This window comes from Typopeltis vanoorti, chromosome 13, assembly GCF_054136105.1.
Source record: "Typopeltis vanoorti isolate ZY-2024b chromosome 13, IOZ_Tvanoo_1.0, whole genome shotgun sequence".
Classification (NCBI taxonomy): domain Eukaryota; kingdom Metazoa; phylum Arthropoda; class Arachnida; order Uropygi; family Thelyphonidae; genus Typopeltis; species Typopeltis vanoorti.
The window spans coordinates 87,038,889-87,062,494 of NC_143561.1; the positions used below are offsets into that span (position 1 = coordinate 87,038,889).

General features: G+C 34.7%; 1 protein-coding gene and 2 non-coding genes across 3 annotated transcripts in view; all 3 read left to right on the forward strand.

Moving 5' to 3' along the window:
- LOC150100337 (pentatricopeptide repeat-containing protein 2, mitochondrial-like) overlaps positions 1 to 23,606 on the forward strand; it is a 249,260-nt gene that overhangs the window by 42,559 nt on the left and 183,095 nt on the right. The window lies entirely within an intron of this gene.
- LOC150100338 (small Cajal body-specific RNA 8) lies at positions 13,418 to 13,543 on the forward strand. Its single transcript, XR_016549312.1, has one exon.
- LOC150100339 (small Cajal body-specific RNA 8) lies at positions 22,734 to 22,857 on the forward strand. Its single transcript, XR_016549313.1, has one exon.

The following is a 23,606-nucleotide window of genomic DNA, read 5'->3' on the forward strand; positions in this document are numbered from 1 at the left end:
TTCACTACTATTGAACAATCTCTTAAAAGTCCATCTACAACCTACTATGAGAGGGAATATACAAAAGGTTTAAACTTACAAAAAACTCTGCATTGCACATTCAGTCAAAAGTCTTTCACTACAGTCTTATGGCATTTCTTTCATTCTCAGATCTTGAGCTTCCCCAGGAATGTCTGGCTTCAGTAATATATCTCAACGGGAAAATAGTGGGCTGTAGACTGCGACCGACAAAAGGTTGTTCTCCCACGACAAAAAAGAAAATCTCCAGAGCGAAGTTGCTTCGGGTAATTTACATCGCCTTCTCTTCTCTGCTTTGGTTCGCCAAAACTTGGACAACTGCCATCTCCAAGAGCTCGAACAGCCGCCTCCAGTGACCGTAATTTCAGCCAAGTGACTCTCTTATGGACTCCTGAATCTGTTCCCTCTCTCTCTGGTGATGACTGGAAGCCTTTCCTTCTTTGGCAATGTCTGGAAGCCCTCTTTCTAGCAACGTCTCGAACTGGTAAGCTCTTTATGCTTGGCTCAGTCCCTTTTTATTATCCTTCTCTTAGACCTCGCATGAAGTTTGTAACCCCCGAAGAATTCGGCATGATTCTTTCATCTTAAGTTTCAAGTTCGGTGTACCCTTTGTTCTCTTCTCTGCTATCTTTTGATTGTAAGTTTCCGGCCATCGGAAAGTTGTTTGAACCTTTCAGACTGACTTCAAAAGTGTTTACGTGCAGAGCTTGTAATCGTTTCACATACACACAAAAATTTCATAAACAGCTTTTCTTATGCCACTATGTAGATCTATTACATACAGCTCCGGCAGCAAAACATTACCTTTGTTTTTAACACTCTAAATATTCTTATTAAAGGAGTATATACAGTTAATTTCTAAAGAGTTATTTACAAAAATATCTAGTACAAAATATACAGAGACCAAACAAGTTATTTTTCCAACATTCTCGTGGGACGTGACCTCTGTAAAAAATCGATGTCATGTGTTTTGGAATATTTAAGCTACAATTGAGTTTTTACAATTCCTCCACTTCTACCTTAGTAGAACCTTCTGTGGGACCATAGGCACAAATAAGTCTCATTGTCCAGTTCCCCATTCTTGTATTTACCCACATCACTACTTGAGACTGCCTGCCATTCAAGAAGATTAGCCTTGTAGTATTTAGTGTTGTATACTATGGCTACTTCTTCTTTTCCTTAATTGTCATTGCCTGAATATAACATTTTGTATTTATTGCTCAGAAAGATCTCACCAGTTTTTGTCTTTTTTATTTCAGTCACCCCTATTATGTCGATCTGGTACTTATCTAATTCCTCAGCTAGCTCCATTTCTTTGCCATTCAGGTTTCTTATGTTGATAGTACCGATCTTTAATTCTGGTGATGTTGAGTTGGGATGTGTTTTCAAATTTGTTCCAGTAGCTGACTTTTCCCTTTTTTTGCCCATTTTCCTGGCAAAAACAAGGGGAATTTTGTTTAACCGAGCGACGCCCCAGCCGGCATGAAAATTTGTCATGTTGTACCATCATTTTGTATTTTGGATATCCTTGATGTATGGAGTAATTACTTTGAAAAATTGCTAAATGAAACAACCAGTGACATCACAGTTGTAAAAAAAAAAAAAAAAACACTCAAAAGCCATGCAATTAGGAATACATATCCATACTTTAAGTAGAAAAAGCCAGAAATGGAAAGGCTGCAGGAGTAGATGATATTCAACCAGAAGTGCTCAAGTATGGAAGTATAAAAGTTTTGCAGTGGCTGCATTGCATATTCAGAAGGCCTGAACAAAGGGACGAGTTCCAGATGATTGGAGTAGAGTTCTCATAGTACCCATCTATAAAGAGGGAAATAAAACTGAATGTGAGAATTGCAGAGGAATTTCTCTAATGAGTGGTCCTTGTATGATTTATGCAAGTATACTTGAGAAATGGCTGAGAAAATATTGTAGAAGGGAAGCTTAGAGAAGAACAACTGTTGCATTTAAACATTTTTACTCTTGGTACATTGTCATATACCTTTTCCACATCTATGAAACTTAAATACAGACAAATAGGTGAGAAACCATGGGAACATATCAAGCATCTGTATTTAAGTTTCATAGATCTGAAAAAGAGAAGGTGCCAAGAGTAGAAATGTTTAAAATGCAACAGTTATATGGTGTAAATGGGGCATTATATATCAAATAGTACTTAGTCTATATTTCAGTTGTAAGGTTAGAATTCAAGAAGAAAAAGGAACGGGAAGATTATTTGGTGTTAAATGAAGTATGATGCAAGGGTGTACATTATCTTCACTGTTTCTTATCTATGTGGATCACATTATGAACAAAAGTGGTATTAAACTTGATATCCTAATTGGAGATGTGAATCTTGTATTTTTATTATGTTCCGAGTGTACCAATATATGCACAAGGATTAACTCCGATTGATGCAATGACCTCTTTTTTACTATTGCTTTCAGAATCCAAAAAATCACTAATTCAAGACCAAAATACAAAATAAATACATTTAATATAACAAAAACAATATATATACACTTCAAACAAATATTATGTAACTAACTACAAATTAATTGGATCCAAGGCCTTTTAAAAATAAACTTAAGACTAGACTAAACACTTTGTTTTCACAATGACAAAATGTTCATAGCCAGTTTCTCTCTCTGTCAAGGCCCTTTTCCAAAGATATATGACTTTATTCTTCAATTTCACACAATCCTTTCTCATCACTCATGTAGCACACATTAATTCTTCCTGACTTAATTCTGTCTCTTTTTAATAGAAATAATAGTTAGATCTGGCGTCCTTAATACAGATGAAACTTCCTAATCAGAGTTTTCTCGAACATTCCTTTAGAACGTAAATACCAGTTTCTTCTTTTATTCATTAATGCTTATTAACAGTCTTAACTCGTCCACTTAAAAAAATTCACAGTTCTACGATTCCCTTTTCAGAATCTACTAAAAATCTTCCAATTAGCGTTTCCTCGAATATTCCTTTTAAAACATCTATAGCAATATTTTCTTTTATTTATCAATACTTATTCCACTTTAAACTTCATAGTTCCACGATTCCTTTTTTGGAATATACTATTAATTTTCTTCTGACTGTCACATAAAAAAAAACTCAGTTTCCTCTGAATCTAAATCTGCCAGCTTGTGTTCTAATTTTCTCTCCGAACACTCTTCTAGTTTACGATACCGAATGCTTTCTGTGAGCTGTCAATCACACATCAAATTTCTCAGCGAGCATGCGCACTCCATGAAAGTGGCAAACGAGAAACTAAATACAATGGCTGACACATGTTACGTTAGCGTAACGAAGATGTCTCTTTAAAACACAACACTTGATAATTTTAAACTACAATAAAATTGTTTAAATTAACACAACTGTTCAAATCCGGTAAGTACAATAATTTTTTAACTGCTTTACATATCATTTTTGACAAAATAATTTCAGTAACGGGCCCTCACAAGTGTCAACAATGCCTGTTATGAAACTAAAACTAATAAACATTCTAACATAAGCAATTCGTAAAATTATTCAGAATTTTAAATTATGATTATTTTTACATCAGTTTCATCTTTCTCTGAAAATTTTTATTAAAAAAAATTTTAAATATTTAACCTATATATAAGAAAACTTAATGTTTATTCCTAGATCTTAAAAAATAATGCGATTCCTGCTGATCATTATTTACACTCTCGGAAAGACTGATTTCAGAATCATCTGATGCTAGAGATAATTTGGAATTTTCTTCTTCCAATTTACTATACTTACAAATCTCATCATCATCATCATCAAATTCCTGCCATGTACCCTCAAGGGGTGTACAGGATATGACAGTACTACATGAAAAAATTACATCATTACTAACTTCCTATCTACAATTTTCCTCCAAATCAGTCTGTTACTTGTCAAGACTCCAACATTATCAGATCTTATATTTCTATCGTCTAAGGCACTTTGTACCGTATCAATCCACCTATATCTTGGTCTTCCTCTGGGTCGTTTTCCTGCCAACCTATCAGAGAACACTTGTTTTGATAATCTTTCCTCTCCCATTCTATTTAAGTGACCATACCATCTGAGATTAGCTCTGCTAACGCATTCCTGGATGCTGACAATGTCAAGTTCTTTCCTAATATCCTCATTTTTAATATGATATTGCCATTGATGCCATCTGTTCACGCCTCTAATCTTTCTCAGGACTCTCATATCTGTGGTCTCTAGTCTTTGGTCAAGTGTTTTACTTCTGACCCAACTCTCAGATCCATAAGTTAAAATTGGTTTGAACACAGTCTTGTATACAGCTAATTTAGTGTTCCGACTAATTTCTCTCTTATTCCATATGAATTTATTCATTTGACTTCCCACCATACCAGCTTTGCTGATTCTGTTGTCTATTTCTATATTTAGTTTACCATCTTCAGTAAAAATTGTGCCTAAGTAGCTGAAATGGTTTACTTGTTCCACAGGTTCTCCATTCACAACACAGTTGACATTTTCAATGATTCTGCCTATTTTCATTGTCTTTGTCTTTTTATTGCTGACCTTCATACCATATCTATTACAACAGCTATTCAATTTAGTCAGAGAATCTTGCAGACTTGTATCGGATTTATTTAGAAGTATAACATCATCCGCATAAAGCAAAGAGCTGACATTAACATCTCCAATTTTGATATCAGGTTTAATACCACATTCCTTCATAATGTGATCCATATAGATAATGAATAACAGAGGGGATAATGTACATCCTTGTCTCACACCAGATTTAACATTAAACCATCTTCCTGTACTTCCTTCAATTCTAACTGCTGACTCACAACTCAAATAAAGACTAAGTATTGCTTGCTATAATGCCCCATTGACATATAACTGCAGTGTATTGAATAGCTTCTCTCTTGGCACCTTGTCATATGCCTTTTCCAAATCGACAAAACTTAAATACAGATCTTTGTTATATTCCCATGCTTTCTCGACTATTTGTCGTAAAGTGAAGATCTGATCCTGACAGCCTCTATTTGGCCTGAATCCAGCTTGTTCTTCACCAAGCTTTTCTTCCACAATTCTTCTCAACCGTTTCTCAAGTATACTTGCATAGATCTTGCCAGGAACACTCAGTAAGGAAATACCTCTGTAATTCTCACATTCAGTTTTATTTCCCTTTTTATATATGGGTACTATGAGAGCTCTACTCCAATCATCGGGAATTCGTCCCTCTGTCCAGGCTTTCTGAACTAGGTAGTGCAGCCACTGTAAGACTCTTATACCACCATACTTCAGCATTTCTGGTCGAATATCATCTACTCCTGCTGCCTTTCCACATTTCAAGCCTTTGATGGCTTTTTCTACTTCAAGTATGGATATGTATTCCTGACTGCATGCCTGGTCAGTGTTTTTTATCACTGTGCTGTCATCACTGCTTGTTTCATTTAGCAGTTTTTCAAAGTAATTACTCCATACTTCAAGGATATCTTTTTCTCCTGTTTTCATTTCACCTTTATCATCTCTAATTCCTTTTACAGCACTCTTTCCTCCATTCCTAAGCTTCTTCAACAACCTCCAGAATATTTTGCCACCTTCTTGATATTTATTTTCTATATTCTTGCCAAAGTCCTCCCATGACTTTTGTTTAGCTAGTTTTACACACTGTTTAGCTTTCTTACATTTGTCTCTGTATTCTGTAAGAGTAAAAGCTGACTTATTTGCCAGGAACTTTTGATATGCTTTCTTCTTTTCCTTCACTGCCTCTTTAACTTCCTGTGTCCACCAGGGAGTTCTGATTTTTTTATCCTTGCACACAACCTCACCACATGCCTCTCTGGCAGAATCAATCAATGTTTCCTTCAGAGTTTGCCACTGAATCTCCAAGGTTTGATTCCTGTTCTCAAACTCTTTCATTTTCTTTTCAATAATATTTCTGTATTTTAGTCTACAGTTCACATCTGAGAGCTGCTCAACTTTTATTCGCTTTAAAACTTTCTTACATGTTATTCTTTTCAATATGAAATTCAATTTTATCCTGCTCAAGACTAAATAGTGATCACTTCCAATTTCAAATCCTCTGTACACTCTGGTGTCCTGCACCAGGGAGAAAACATCACTATCAACAATAACATAGTCAATGAGACTTTTCTTATTCCTAGCCTCTTCTCTCCATGTGAATTTGTGCACATTTTTATGTTGGAACATGGTATTAGCAATAACCAGTTCATGTCCTGAGCAGAAATCCAACAGATATTTGCCATTATTATTAGCTTTGCTCTTTTCTCCAAATTTTCCCAAAATATTTTTGTATGTCTCACAATCATTTCCTACTCTACTATTTAGATCCCCAACAAGGACCAACTTTTCATTTTTCATTGTGTCAGTTGCTTTTTCTAAAACCTCAAAAAATTCCTCCACTTCTACCTTAGTAGAACCTTCTGTGGGACCATAGGCACAAATAAGTCTCATTGTCCAGTTCCCCATTCTCATATTTGCCCACATTACTCTACTTGAGACTGACTGCCATTCAAGAAGATTAGCCTCGTATTTTATGTTGAATACTATGGCTACTCCTTCTTTTCCTTGATTGTCATTGCCTGAATATAACATTTTGTATTTATTGCTCAGAAAGATCTCACCAGTTTTGGTCTTTTTTGTTTCAGTCACCCCTATTATGTTGATCTGGTACTTATCTAATTCCTCAGCTAGCTCCATTTCTTTGCCATTCAGGCTTCTTACGTTGATAGTACCGATCTTTAACTCTGGTGATGTTGAGTTGGGGTTTGTTTTCAGATTTGTTCCAGTAGCTGACTTTTCGCTGTTTGCCCTGGTTCCCTGACGAAAACAACGGGGGCCTTGTTTAACCGGGCGACGCCCCAGCCGGCATGAAATTTTGTCATGGTGTACCATCATTTTTTATTTTGGTTTAACTAATAAGTATACAATTTGGTCGGCTAAATCCCAAATTGCCAGCCCATCCTCGTTCGTTCAGTATCAAAGTAGATACCCAACAGGGTGCACCACGAGAAGGTGAGGATTGGACATTAGGTCAGAAGCCCTGGTCGGTTCTCCGCATTCCTTTAACGGCTATGTGGAAGTCTCCTCTCAGTTATACAGCTTTGACCCTTAAGCACCCCACTTACAAATCTCATTTCTATATTTCTCAAATATCTCACTTAAATTATTTGAATTATGCCTTAAATCTACAGAATCATCACTATCAGAATCAAATTTACAGGTTTCTGAGATTCTTTATCCTTACTAACTAAATTAGAGATATTTTCACATTCCTCTGGCGTACTTAACTATATTAACTAACCTATGATATTCTTCTGCTATTTCATCAATGTTAGAATCAGTTTCCTTTCTTTTAACCTTACATGGTGATTCGAATCATTTTTGAAAATTATGGAGACAACTACTGTGTTTGAATAAAAACTTTAGTTTAATATAACTAAAATCTACATTTGATGTTTCGACCTTTATGTCAAGGTCATCTGGAGCATACAACTATACACAGAAAACAAGCTACACTACATTCAAACTGGTTTGTTAAAGATACTGACCAACCGCTACAACAATTGTTGGCCTGACCTCTGGTGAGAAAAGAAAAATTATACATCAACGCTAGAGTCCTATTATTAGTGTTATATGTTGGTTGTAGAAATACATTGGGCGCAACAACAAGTATCTATCTATATACATATATTAACATCATGATTATACTTGTACATTCCAGCCAGTTGGTATGGAATAGTTTCTAATACTAGCTGAAGATTGGCTAGAGTCCTGACTTCTGTTAGATCTTATATGTTAGGTAGGCTGAATGTGTGCCATCCAGATCCTTGGAATTTTCATGCCATCTTTATTGTTGATATTTGGGTGGTTTATCAGGATCCTAGAGGTATCTGAAAATTCTGGACAGTGCAATGCATACTACTTTATGGCATTTCTGCAGAACTGACCACTGTCTCTTTCAGCAAGATAATGCACTGTGTCATAAGGCTGCTGCTGAAACTGTGTAGTTCATCATCATCAAATTCCTGATATATATACCATCAAGAGACGTACAGGATATGATAGTACTACATGAAAAATTTACATCATTATTAACTTCCTATCTACAATTTTCCTCCAACTCAGTCTGTTACCTGTCAAGACTCCAATATTATCAGATCTTGGTCCACTTATATCTTGGTCTTCCTCTGGGGTCTTTTTTCCTGCCAACCTGGCAGGGAACACTTGTTTTGCTAATCTTTCTTTTCCCATTCTGTTTAAATGACCATACCAATCAATGCATTAGCAAAGCTAATCTCATTCCTCGATGCTGAAATATCAAGTTCTCTTCCAATATCCTCGTTTTTAATATGATATTGCTATCGATGCCATCTGTTCATGCCCATAATCTTTCTCAGGACTCTCATGTCTCTGGTCTTTGGTCAAGTGTTTTACTTCTGACCCAGCTCTCAGATCCATAAGTTAAAATTGGTTTGAACACTGTCTTCTATACAACTAATTTAGTGTTTTGGCTAATTTCTCTCTTATTCCATATAAATTTATTCAGTTGACTACCTACCATATCAGCTTTGATTCTGTTGTCATTTTCCATATTTAATTTACCATCTTCACTAAAAATTGTGCCTAAGTAACTGAAATGTTTTACTTGTTCTATAGGTTCTCCATTCACAATGCAGTTGATATTTTTAATGTTTCTGCCTATTTTCATTGTCTTTGTCTTTTTAATGCTAACCTTCATACCATATCTATTACAACAGTTATTCACTTTAGTGAGGGAATCTTACAGACTTGTAGCAGATTTATTTAGAAGTATAACATTATCAACATAAAGCAAAGATCTCAGATTAACATCTCCAATTTTGATATCGGGTTTAATACCACTTCCTTCATAATATGATCCATATAGATAATGAATAGCAGAGGTGATAATGTACATCCTTGTCTGACACCAGGTTTTACATTAAACTAAACCTTCCTGTACTTTCTTCAATTCTAAATGCTGACTTACAACTCAAATAAAGAATAAGTATTGCTTGATATAATGCCCAATTAACACCGTACAACTGTAGCATTTTGAATAGCTTTTCTCTTGGCACATTGTCATATGTCTTTTGCAGGTCTACAAAACTTAAATACAGATCTTTATTATATCCCTGCAATTTCTTAACTATTTGTCATAAAGTGAAAATCTGATACTGACAGCCTCTATTTGGCCTGAATCCAGCTTGTTCTTCATCAAGCTTTCCTTCCACAATCCTTGTCAACTGTTTCTCAAGTATACTCTCATAAATCTTACCAGGAACATTCAGTAGGGAAATACCTGTGTGATTCTTATATTCAGTTTTATTTCCCTTTTTATGTATGGTACTATGAAAACTCTACTCCAATCATCTGGAATTTGTCCCTCTGTCCAGGCCCACTGAACTATGCAGTGCAGCCACTGTAAGACTTTTATACCTCCATACTTGAGCATTTCTGTTTGAATATCATCTACTCCTGCTGCCTTTCCACATTTCAGGACTTTGATAGCTTTTTTTTTTTTTACCTCAAGTATAGATATGCATTCCTGATTGCATATCTCTTCAGTGTTTTGTATCACTGTGCTGTCATCACTGCTAGTTTCATTTAGCAATTTTTCAAAGTAATTATTCCATACTTCAAGGATATCTTTCTCCTGTTTTCATGTAAGCTTTGTCATCTCTAATTCCTTTTATAGCACTCTTTCCTCCACTTCTGAGCTTCAACAACCTCTAGAATATCTTGCAACCTTCTTGATAATTATTTTCTATATTCTTACCAAAGTCTTCCCATAACATTTGTTCAGCTAGTTTTACACAGTGTTTAGCTTTCTTACATTTGTCTCTGTATTCTCTAAGAGCACAAGCTGACTTATTTGCCAGGAACTTTTGATATCCTTTCTTCCTTTCCTTCACTGCCTCTTTAACTTCCTGTGTCCACCTTGGAATTCTGATTTTTCTATCCTTGCAGACAACCTCACTACATGCCTCTGGCTGAATCAGTCAATGTTTTTTCAGAGATTGCTATTGAATCTCCAAGGTTTGATTCCTATTCTCAAACTCTTTCATTTTTATTTGAATAATGTTTGTATATTTTCATCTATAGTTCACATCTGAGAGCTGCTGAACTTTTATTCCCTTCAAAACTTTCTTACATTTTCTTCTTTTCAATATGAAATTCAATTTTATCCTGCTCAAGCCTAAACGATGATCACTTCCAATTTCAAATCCTCTGTACACTCTGGTGTCCTGCACCAGGGTGAAAACATCACTATGAACAATAACATGTTGAAAGTTTATTTTTCATTTGGTTAGAGTATAATAAATTTAGTTTAATCCTTTATCCAAGTGTGAGCAAACAAAGTTTGCGCCTGAAAATATCTTCAGGACTGGGGTAAGGTGATACAATACCAGGGCAACTCGTTGCAAAGGTGGAGCGAGATACCAACACTCCTGTCTCAGTATCTCCTATAATGCAAAACACATCTCCTTGCGGATATGTCTAATGTTATGCATGAAGGGAAGGGCCACTACCCAGACTAGTTTCGACCTTTATTGAGGTCTCTTCAGTGGGAGCCAGGCCCAAACTAAGATACCAGGCAGAAGCATTCGCAGGTCATCCCTACCTATAGGAGTTGCCAAATGGTGTGTCACCCTTTTTTAATAAATTACTCTGGATTTAGAGAAAGATGTTGAAAGTTTATTTTTCACTTGGTTAGAGTATAATAAATTTAGAGTAATCCCACTGAAGAGACCTCAATAAAGGTCGAAACTAGTCTGGGTAGTGGCCCTTCCCTTAATGCATAACATTAGACATATCCGCAAGGAGATGTGTTTTGCATTATAGGAGATACTGAGACAGGAGTGTTGGTACCTTGCTCCACCTTTGCAACGAGTTGCCCTGGTATTGTATCACTTTACCCCAGTCCTGAAGATACTTTCAGGCGCAAACTTTGTTTGCTCACACTTGGATTAAGGATTAAACTAAATTTATTATACTCTAACCAAGTGAAAAATAAACTTTCAACATCTTTCTCTAAATCCAGAGTAATTTATTAAAAAAGGGTAACACACCATTTGGCAACTCCTATAGGTAGAGATGACCTGCGAATGCTTCTGCCTGGTATCTTAGTTTGGGCCTGGCTCCCACTGAAGAGACCTCAATAAAGGTCGAAACTAGTCTGGGTAGTGGCCCTTCCCTTAATGCATAACATTAGACATATCTGCAAGGAGATGTGTTTTGCATTATAGGAGATTCTGAGACAGGAGTGTTGGTAGCTTGCTCCACCTTTGCAACGAGTTGCCCTGCTATTGTATCACCTTACCCCAGTCCTGAAGATACTTTCAGGCGCAAACTTTGTTTGCTCACACTTGGATAAAGGATTAAACTAAATTTATTATACAACAATAACAGAGTCAATGAGCCTTTTCTTATTCCTTTGCTCTTTTCTCTATGTGAATTTGTGCACATTTTTATGTTAGAACATTGTGTTAATAATAACCAGTCCATATCCTGAGCAGAAATCCAACAGGTATTTACCATTATTATTAGCTTTGCTCTTTTCTCCAAATTTTCCAAATCACCAAAAAATCAATAAGAATTGAACATGATAGCAAAAAACCTTGGTATTGAAATTTTAAAGATCAGCCGTGTGTTTGGACCACAATGTGCAGCTTGCAGTTCACAAATGGCTCTTGCTTTCTGGAGAAATTATCCAGCTTTATGCAAGAATTTTGCATCGAATGATAAATATAAGGGCTTTTTAAACCGACTTCTCAATTTGGAATTTTTAAAAGATCTAGCATTAATGATTGATATCCTACAGGAATTATCATATCTGTCACAAGCTCTACAAAAGTCACAATATAAGTATTATAAGGGCTAAGTCAGGCTTTTTTTTTTTGTTTTGTTTTTTTTTTTCTCGACAATGCGAGCCCTTTGTGAAAATTTTCATAGTCACCACTGGTTACGTACAGCATGAAATTCTGTCATGTTGTACCATCATATGAAATTTTGGTTTAAGCCAATAAGAATACAATTTGGTTGGCTAAATTCCAAATTGCTAGTCCATCCTCATCTATTCAGTATCAAGGTTGATAACTAAGAGGGGTGCACCACGACAAGGTGAGGATTGGACATTAAGGTGCAAGCCCTGGTCGGTTATCCGCATTCCTTTAAAGGGTATGTGGAGTTCTCTTCTCATTTATATAGCTTTGACCCTTACACACCCCAAGCACTGTGTAGTTTGTGGACGTAAATGTCACCACACTTGACTGGCCTGCACAGAACCCTGATCTAAACCCTATTCAGCTAACACCAGTTGGATGAAACGGACTGTTGGGTGAGGTCCCTGTAACAGTGTTTCCCAAATGGGAAGGTACATCTACCCCCAGGGATACACCAGAGGTCTTAAGGGGGAATGAGGCACTTGGTTTAAATTTTGATTATCCTTTTTTTTTCCTTATATTTTTGTTGCTGTATTGTTGTAGATAAGCGTAGGTCTATTGTATAATTAATTCTTTGGAAACTCAAAAATCTAAAGGAAGTTTTAAACCAAATGTGTCTCCTGTTATGTATCAACATCTTAAATTGTAACGTTCTAAAGTATCCAGTATCCAGCATAGTAGTTATGCTGTTAATTATTAACAAATCTTGAAATGCAGTCAAAAAATGAATATTAAAAATTTAATATGTATTTTGCATTTGTTAAAGTTTAAATCCTTTAATATTGATCACTGGTTAAAAAAAAAAACGGATGTTTAAAATGCACAAACAGAAAATACTGAACAGAGTGAAAATGATTGTGGTAACTGTGAAGAAGGAGACATTTAATGCATCAGATTCAAATATTTATAATGAAAGTAAATAGTGCGAGCCATCTGTAAGTTTCTTTAAAGATTTGACAACAAAAGAAGTGAAAAATTCCCTAACTGCAATGAAGATTATATAAAATTTGGATTTTTATGGTCTTGTGACGAAGAACCTATTCCAGTGTTTCATTTATTAGTGAACTCACAGAAACTCTCATACCTTTATAATTATTTGTATTTGAATAAAATATCATAATAGCTTCTCTCGAATTGCCTTTTCCTGAGGAGGAGGAGGCAGGTATGACTACAGAAAATGAACATTATCTGCAGATTTAAAGAGATATCCTCAGATTTAAATTTAATAATTAAAAAGACACAAGCAGGGTTAAAATACAGTCATTTTTCACTATAATGGCAAACATTTATGTTGATCTCTCCTGAAATAATAAATAAAAATTGTTGGTAAAAGCCGCATAGCATATTGCTATTTTAAAAGCCATTAACAAGTTTTCCACTGTAATAACATGGTCTTTGTATCCTACAAATTTGATGTAACAAAAATTGACTAATTATTTGATTGGGGGTAAGATACGTAACTGGGTCTAAGTACGCTCAGTTATCATACTAACTCCCTATAGCGAACTGCTTTCTGATGACTGCAGAAAATGAGGTCTTCTCTGCATACAGATACGAGGCAGACAGTTCTTGTCGAAACTCTTTGGGTTGATTTTTTCTATAGTAATCAAGGATATAATGATAAATATATCCTTGATGAGTTGAAAATAAAAAAAAAAGACAAGCTATCCCTTTTATGTTAAATAATCAAAAGACTAGTTCATATATATCATTATTTAATAATAGCATACTCTAACAACCTGTGAATGTAACTGAATAATGATAGCTCATCTCAGTATTTTAAGGTATGGTAGTCACTCGGTATCTTCTTTAGTTTAGCTCAGTGGATATGAATTGTTATTTATGAAGGAGGAAGATCCAAAAAGACAGACACCATGTTGCTTTTGTAAACACTGACTGTGTAGTTCAGTATATTTTCCACCCACCCACCAATATACTTTTATGACTTTGTGGTTGGTATTTGTTTGTTCTTCTTTTCTAAAAATGAATGGAAAAAATAGTACTATCCTCGGTTACAATATAAGTTATAAATCATAGTTAAAAACTTTGATAAAAATGAACTCTTCACCATAGTTTGCAAAAGTGAATAATTGTTATGCTTATTTAAATAGCAATGATATTTTACTTGCTTTATTCCTATAATTTTGTTTTTATGCATTTGCCCACTGTTAACTGCCATATAGGTAGAAATTGAAAGAGAGGAGAGAGAATTATGGGAAGTGGTTGAATAAATCAGTACATGAATTCTTGCCCTTCTGTACATAATTGACTTTACAATTTGGAATGTTTAAAATTTTTTAGAACTGATATAGACAATGTTTTACCTAAATGTCCAAAGAGTTTTCTCATAATATTAGTTATTTTTAGTGTTAATGGTCAAAGCTATATAACTAAGAGGAGACCTCCACAGCCTTTAAAGAATGCAGAGAACTGACCAGGGCTTCTGATCTAATGTCCAGTTCTCAATTTATCGTGGTGCACCCTGTTAAGTATCTACCTGGATACTGAACGAACAAGGATGGACTGCAATTTGGGATTTAGCCAACCAAATTGTATTGTTATTGGCTTAAACTGCAATATAAAATGATGATACAACACGACAGAATTTCATGCTGGCTGGAGCATCATCTGGTTAAACAAGGCCCCCGTTTTTTTTTTTTTTTTGCTAGGGAACCAGGACAAACAGCAAAATGTCAGCTACTGGAACAAATCCTGAAACACACCCTAACTCAACATCACCACAGCTCAAGATTGGTACTATCAATATAAGAAGCCTGAATGGCAAGGAAATGGAGCTAGCTGTGGAATTGGATAAGTACTAGATCGACATAATAGTGGTGACTGAAACAAAAAAGACAAAAATTGGTGAGATCTTTCTGAGCAATAAATACAAAATGTTATATTTAGGCAATGACAATCAAGGAAAAGAAGTTGCAGCTGTAGTATTCGACACTAAATACGAGGCAGGCAATCAAGTAGACTAATGTAAGCAAATATCAGAATGGGGAACTGGAAGATGAGACGTATTTGTGCCTATGATAACACAGAAGGTTCTACTAAGATAGATGTGGAAGAATTTTTTGAGACTTTTGAGAGAGCAATTGAAATACGAGGCTAATCTTCTTGAATGGCAGGCATTTCAAGTAGAGTGATGTGGGCAAATATCAGAATGGGGAACTGGACAGTGAGATTTGTTTGTACCTATGGTCCCATAGAAGATTTCTATCCACCATCACCCGACAGGTTTTTACATGCCCTCCACCTCTAAGATATTCTCACCAATCCTATATTCTGCATCCTATCTTTGCTTCCCAAATTTTAAAACCTTATACTTAGCTACATTAAACTGATATCCCCACACACACACTGGCACATTTAGACAGTCTATTCAAAGTCCTCTTGGAAGGCTACAACATCTGCTCTGCTTCTCATAATTCATCTCAATTTGGCATCATCTGCAAACAGCTGTATATCACTGGGATATCACTCTCCGTACACAACCTATTAGATAGCCAATCTCTGATCCAACATACTAATCTGCTAACCAATCCTATCTGGTCAAATTTAAGTACTAGCCTTATCAAAAGCCTTTGCAAAATCTAAATACACTACTGTACCCACAGATGCGAGACCCTTCAATACTTCTGCGCATGTCAGAAGAATCCATTCCAATAATAGGGTAATCAATCTGTCTTGTGGGATGAGTTGTTTATTATTACACGTCGAAAAATTAACTTTTCTTTTATGAACATTGTAGTTTTTAAAGTAGTAACTATTTTGCTTGTATAACAGTTGTCGGCACTTGCGATGTGCCCGTTATTGAAATTGTTTTCTCAAAAACGATATGTAAAGCAGTTAAAAATTTATGTACTTATCGGATTTGAATAGTTGTGTTACTTTAAACAAATTTATTGTAATTTAAAATATTGAGTTTTGCGTTTTATGAAGACATTCTCTTGTTGCTAACGGAGACACCGTGTCAGCCATTATATTTAGTTTCTAGCTTGCATTTTCATGAAGTGCGCTGTGCATGCTCATTGAGAGTGTGATTGACAGCTGACAGAAAGCTTTCGGTATCGTAGTACCGGAGAAATAAACAAGAGAGTGTTTGGGAAGAAAATTAGAACACAAGCTGGCAGACATTTTGATTTGGAGGAATTTGAGTTTTTTTATGTGATAGTCAGAGGAAAATCAATAGTATATTCTGAAAAAGGAATCATGGAACTATGAAGTTTTACTGTGGAATAAGTATTGGTAAATAAAAGAAATATTGTTATAGGCGTTTTAAAAGGAATATTGGAGGAAACCCTAATTGAAAGATTTATAGTAGATTCTGAAAAGGGAATCGTAGAACTGTGAATTGTTTAAAGTGGATGAGTTGAGACTGTCAATAAGCATTAGTGATTAAAAGAAGAAATTGGTATTTACGTTCTAAAGGAATGTTCTAGAAAACTTTGATTAGGAAGTTTCATCTGTATTAAGGACGCTGGATCTAACTATTATTTTTATTAAAAAGAGACAGAATTAAGTCAGGAAGAATTAATGTGTGCTACATGAGTGATGAGAAAAGATCATGTGAAATTGAAGAATAAAGTCATATATCTTTGGAAAAGGGCCTTGACAGAGAGAGAGAAACTGGCTATGAACATTTTATCATTGTGAAAACAGAGTGTTTTGTCTAGTCTTAAATGTAAGTTTATTTTAAAAAAATTCCTCGGATCCAATTAATTCTGTAGTTAGTTATAGTTATGTAAAGTTGTTTGAAGTGTATATATATTGTTTTTGTTTTATTAAATGTATTTATTTTGTATTTTGGTCTTGAGTCAGTGATTTTTTGGATTCTGAAAGAGAGAAATAAGATCATTGCAACAATCGGAGTGAACCCTTGTGCATATAATAATATATAGGTATGTTTGGAAATTAAAAATAATTGTTGAACAGAGATCATCTCTATAGATAGGATAATATTAAATAATTAAAAATCCTATATTTATACAGTGGCACAGCTGGTAGAATTAATATTATGATAATATCCTCTATATAAACATCTAAATATAAACATATCGCTAAATTATTAACACTAGCCTTATCAAAAGCCTTGTAAAATCTAAATATACTACTGTACCCAGAAATGTGAGACCCTTCAGCACTTCTGCACATGTCAGAAGAAGGAGAATCGATTCCGATAATAGGGTATTCAATCTGTCTTGTGGGATGAGTTGTTTATTATTACACGTCGGAAAATTAACTTTTCTTTTATGAACATTGTAGTTTTTAAAGAGTAACTATTTTGCTTGTATAACAGTTGGAAAATTTTATGTATAAATCATGTGATTTCACATGTTGGTGACCGATTCATACATCCTTTATTTCATTCTCCCCTTTAGCATGAATTGACTCTCCTTGGCAAGTTGCAGACTAGGGTCTCAGATCTGTGGTCAGACAGTACTGTATACTGATGTGGCTGAGCAGGAGGTATGTGAGGAATTGAGTATATGTGATGTCAACGAGACCATGGGACTTGATGGTATATCACCACATCTTGAGGAAATGTTCCAGGCAGTCTTAGATTGGCCCAAGTTCTAAAGGAGTGGAAAGAGGGCAGAATTGTTAGCAAACCCATGTTGTCCATTAAAGAGAAATCTGCTGTCTCTACCCAGTTCTGAATCCTTGTCCTCACCCCCCCCCACTCTTTGGCTAGTCTGAGACTAGCTAGTTCCCTCAAGATATGCAGTGATATATCATCTAGTCCTGTTGACATCAAGTTTATTTAATTCCTCATATACCTCTTGCTCACTCACCATCAGTGGTTCCTCTCCCATTCCCACTGCTCTAAAGTTCTGCGTTATGTTACAATCACAAAAATGGAATACTTTAATGAACTGCTCATTTAACACCTTCACTATGGCCTCTTTCTTAGTGCTTATCATTCTCCTATTAACACTGATCAACATCATCTTCCCTAATCACTTTTCCTTCTAGTAACTACATATTGAAAAAACTCCCTAGGATTTTTTTTTTTTAGCCTCGTTTGCTAACTGCTGGTCATACTGCACTTTTGCCATCCTTACCTTACCTTTCCTGCTTGTTGTTTGCATTCCTCATGTAGCTAATTATTTCCACTCATCTTCTGCTGCCTCCACAATGCCCTTTTCTTCATAACTGCATGCTTCACTTCTTTAATAATATATTTTGCGCCTATCTTATTTAATCTCCTGCCTTTTGGAATACACTTGGTCATTGCCTCTGCTAGATAGCTTTTTATTAGAGAGCAAACAGCATCCAATCCCTCATTTCATGGTATTGCTGCAAGCCACCTCCTGAGTTTGTCATAATCACATGCCTTGTGGTTCCATACAACCCTTTCTCGCAAAAGTCCTGATGATGTGGCAGGCCACCACCCAATTAATCACCAATAATATCTTCTGACGAGATAATCAAATCCAAGACCTTCGATCTATGTGTAGCCTCTGTTACATACTGCTGGAGAGAGAGTTGTCCATCAAAAACTCAAGAAATTCATTCTCTTTGGTTCCACATGCTATCTCTTCATTTCAGTCTATATTACAATAATTGAAATTGCTAATAATGATCACCCTTTTCTTATTAACTAGACCAATTTGCGTAAACATTCCTTCTCACTGCCTTCCACATCACCAGGTTTAATAGCAATACCATACTAAAACATTTCATGCTGTCCACCTTTACTTCACACCATACTGCTTCAGAACCACTGTCACTATTTGCCTCATGCATCTTCATCTGAAATGGGTACAACTCCTGTCATTAATAGTACTTCCTTTTTTTTCTTATTTGTCTTCACGAAGGACTACATATTCCTCCATATCTGTTCCTGTCAGATGTCATATAGGTATCCTCACTCCACAAAATAAAAATTGTGCCCTGTTCAACATTATTTTTACAATTAGGGCTAATGCCATGACATCTTCCACGTACAAGGTCATCTTTGACCATTGAAATAAAACTAAATAAAGTTTTAAAGGAAATTGAGACAGGAAGAGCATTGAAGTTTGAATTGGCAAAAAAAATATAGCATCCCGAAAGTAGTCTTTTGGTGATAATCTAGAACATTTCCAAAACTCATTGTGCTGCACTTGCTCCTATGGTAAAACATAGTACCCCAAAGTATCTGGTACTAGAAACTGTCTTACTGATGTGGATGAAGTTTATTCAATGCAACAAAGAATGTGCCTGTCTGTGGCAATATTTTGAATCAAAGCTGAAACATGCACTTCTCAGTTTGGATGATTTCAAGTATTCTGGTGGCTGGATGCAGCACTTTAAAACCCATCATGGACTGTTCTTTAAAAAGATGTGTGGTGGAAGTGCCTAAGCAGATCCTGATACTGTGAACATTTGGAAGGAAAAACAAAATGTTTAATTAAGGATTATGATGCAAAAGATATGCTTAATACAGGTGAAACTGACGTATTCTACAAGCTGCTTCCAGACAAAACTTTTTTGAGAAACCTGCAGTGGTGGCAAAAAGATTAAATATTACTACTGTTTTGCTAGCTGCAGAAATTTAAAAAATAATTGACCAAATCCAAATAAAAAGAAAAAAAAGTTTATCTCATACTCATATTATTAATAAAATATTAATCATTACATTGTTATAATATCTGTGCACCTAATCAGGATGTACACTAGAAAATTTTGAAGCATTTTTAACATTAAGTTTGCCTTTCTTTCAAATTTATCAGGGTTTCTTATGGGTGAAAATTAGATAAGAACTCCCCATAGCCTGTAGAAAGTATTGAAAACGGACAGGGTTTCTGGGCTGAATGTTTCAATCAAAGTCAGTGTTTGTTCTTATTTGTCACCACCTGGCCTGTTTTAGACTTTGTCTTGGTAAAACCAGTGGTGTCACATGATACTTCTCTAATTCTTTGGCAAGTTTAATTTCTTTGCTAGTGGTACTTCTCACAGTGAAAGTGCTTATCTTCAGTTGAGCTGAAGGTGAGTTGCAAAATCTTCAGGAGTGTAATTTTGTCTACTTATCATTCTGTTGTTTAGGTTACTTTAATTTAAAATGGGCTTTATTCTTAAGGTGGTAGTGTGGAAGAGAGTACAATGAAGTAGATATATGCAAAAATTCTTTTCTGTGTGTGTCTTCTAGAATTTTAATGATGTATTTTCCAAAGTACTTAGTGAACTTTTAATTGGAAAACAGAAATACTTGTACAGAATTCTTAATTATTGAGATTAATTTTCTCATCATAATAGACTGATTCTTTCCATTGAAAATTGTTTATGTAAAGCATTTCAGCAGTATAGGTTTAAAATATTTTATTTTGTTTAATGGTATGAGACCAGTGTTTAAATTTCTGACATCTCACAAAATTAGAATATATTTGATATCAGTTCTAGAGCTTGGTGTTAAATTATCAGTGAAAAATCTAGACATTCAGATATGATAATTATTGTTCTGCTAATTTAAAAGGTACTGTTGATAAGTTTATGCTAGATGGTTTAAGGAGGTATAAACCTTAAGCATATTTAAGGTTAATAAGGCTTAATTTTCAATTAAATTTGTTTTTATAAACAGATATGCTGTTTTTGATTGTCTCGAATCAGTCAGTTTCTAGATTCCAAGCAATGCAAGTATAAATGTAGAAAGTATTTTTAACTTGGGTATAATTATGTTAAAGATACCAAGCAATTTTAAACCTGGTTTTACTCCATTTTTCCCAAGTAAGCATAAAGACAAAAGTCAAGTTTGCACTGCAATTGATGCAAGACTAGCTGATCCCACAGGTAGTGCAAGACCAAGGCAACTCATGGTAAAGGTGGAGCAAGCTCTGATCACTAATCTTAATATTTACCCTTAATGCCTAAACACATCTCCAAGAAGGGGATGTATGATGTTTTGTATTAAAGGCAGGGGGCCACTACCCAGACCGGTTTCGACCTTTATTGAGGTCTCATCAGTGGGAGCCAGGCTAGAAATACCAAGATTTAGTAATGCAGAGCTTGTAAGTATTTTACCAAAAATGGAGTAAAACCAGGTTTAAAATTGCTTGGTATCTTTAACATAACTATACCCAAGTTAAAAATACTTTCTACATTGATATCTCCTCCTGAGATTTTTATTTAATAAGGTTATAACACCTTATGGTAACTTGTTTTGGTAAAATACTTACAAGCTCTGCTTTACTAAATCTTGGTATTTCTAGCCTGGCTCCCACTGATGAGACCTCAATAAAGGTCGAAACCGGTCTGGGTAGTGGCCCCTTGCCTTTAATACAAAACATCATACATCCCCTTCTTGGAGATGTATTTTGGCATTAAGGGTTAATATTAAGATTAGTGATCAGAGCTTGCTCCACCTTTACCACGAGTTGCCTTGGTCTTGCACTACCTGTGGGATCAGCTAGTCTTGCATCAATTGCAGGCACAAAGCAAGTATAAAGTTATTTAACCATTTGGAAACAATTGAATTACTAAACAAAGTATAAATATAGATATGAAACAAAAATGTGATAATAAAATGGGAAGTAATGAAGAAAATTTTAACTGAGAGTAAGATATACAACTGTGCTGGAATCATGCAGTTATGAGAATTCCTTGTAGCAATGTTTCTCAAATGGGAAAGTACATCTACCCCCAGGGATACACCAAAGGTCTTTAGGGGGTATGAGGCACTTGTTTTAAATTTTGATTATCCTTTTATTTTTTTCCCTAATATTTTTGTTGCTGTATTGTTGTAGATAAGCGTAGGTCTGTTCTATAATTAAAATTCTTTGGTAACTCAAAAACCTAAAGGAAGTTTTAAACCAAATGTTTCTCCTGTTATGTATCAACATTTTAAATTGTAACGTTCTAAAGTATTTAAAGAATTGTAATTCCTTCACCACCTGTGTGTAGATAATATTCTTACTTTTTTTTAGTAGTTATGCTGTTAATTATTAACAAATCTTGAAATGCAGTCAAAAAATTAATATTAAAAATTTAATATCTATTTTGTATTTGTTAAAGTTTAAATCCTTTCATAATGATCATTGGTTAAAAAAAAAAAAGGGATGTTTAAAATGCACAAACAGAAAATACTGAACAGAGTGAAAATGATTGTGGTAACTGTGAAAAAGGACACATTTAATGCATCAGATTCAAATATTTATAATGAAAGTAAAGCGTGTGAGCCATCTGTAAGTTTCTTTAAAAATTTGACAACAAAAGAAGTGAAAAATTCCCTAACTACAGTGAAGATTATATGAAATTTGGATTTTTATGGTCTTGTGATGAAGAAGAACCTATTCCAGTGTTTCATTTATTACTGAACTCACAGAAACTCTCATACCTTTATAATTATTTGTATTTGAATGAAATATTATTATAACTTCTCCAAAATTGCCTTTTCCTGAGGAGGAGGCAGGTATGCTACTGTTACTAAAATTTTAAATGAGTACATAAATACTGAAAGTTTGGGAAATGCTGCCTTTTAGGAACTATTTCTGATGACTACAGAAAAAGAAGACTATCTGCAGAGTTAAACAGATATCCTCAGATTTAAATTTAATAATTAAAAAGACACAAGCAGAGTTAAAATACAGTCCTTTTTCACTATAGTAGCAAACATTTATGTTGATCTCTCTTGAAATAATAAATTAAAAATTGTTAGTCAAAGCCACATAGTAGATTGCTATTTTAAAAGACATTTAGCAAGTTTTCCACTGTAATAACATGGTCTTTATATCCTACAAATTTGATGTAACAAAAATTGACTAATTATTTGATTGGGGGTAAGATAGTAACTGGGTCTAAGTATGCTCAGTTATCATACTAACTCCCTATAGAAACTGCTTTCTGATGACTGCAGAAAATGAAGGCTTCTCTGCATACAGATACGAAGCAGACAATTCTTGTTGAAGCTCTTGGGGTTGATTTTTTCCATAAGTCATCAAGGATATAATGATAAATATATCCTTGATGAGATGAAAATAAAAAAAAAAGACAAGCTATCCCTTTTATGTTAAATAATCAAAAGACTAGTTTGTATATAGCATTATTTAATAATAGCATGCTTTAACAACCTGTGAATATAATTGAATAATGATAGCTCTTCTCAGTATTTTAAGGTATGGTAGTCACCCGGTATCTTCTTTAGTTTGGCTCAGTGGATATGAATTGTTATTGGTGAAGGAGGAATATCCAGAAAGACAGACACCATGTTGCTTTTGTAAACACTGACTGTGTTGTTCAGTATAGTTTCACCCACCCACCAATATACTTTTATGACTTTGTGGTTGGTATTTGTTTGTTCTTCTTTTCTTAAAATGAATGGAAAAAATAGTACTATCATTAGTTACAATATAAGTTATAAATCATAGTTAAAAACTTTGATAAAAATGAACTCTTCACCATAGTTTGCAAAAGTGAATAATTGTTATGCTTATTAAATAGCAATGATATTTTACTTGCTATATTCCTACAATTTTGTTTTTATGCATTTGCCCACTGTTAACAGTCATACAGGTAGAAATTGAAAGAGAGAGAGAGGATTATGGGAAGTGGCTGTAATATATGTTGGTTGAATAAATCAGTACATGAAATCTTGCCCTTCTGTACATAATAATTGATTTTACAATTTGGAATGTTTAATATTTTTTA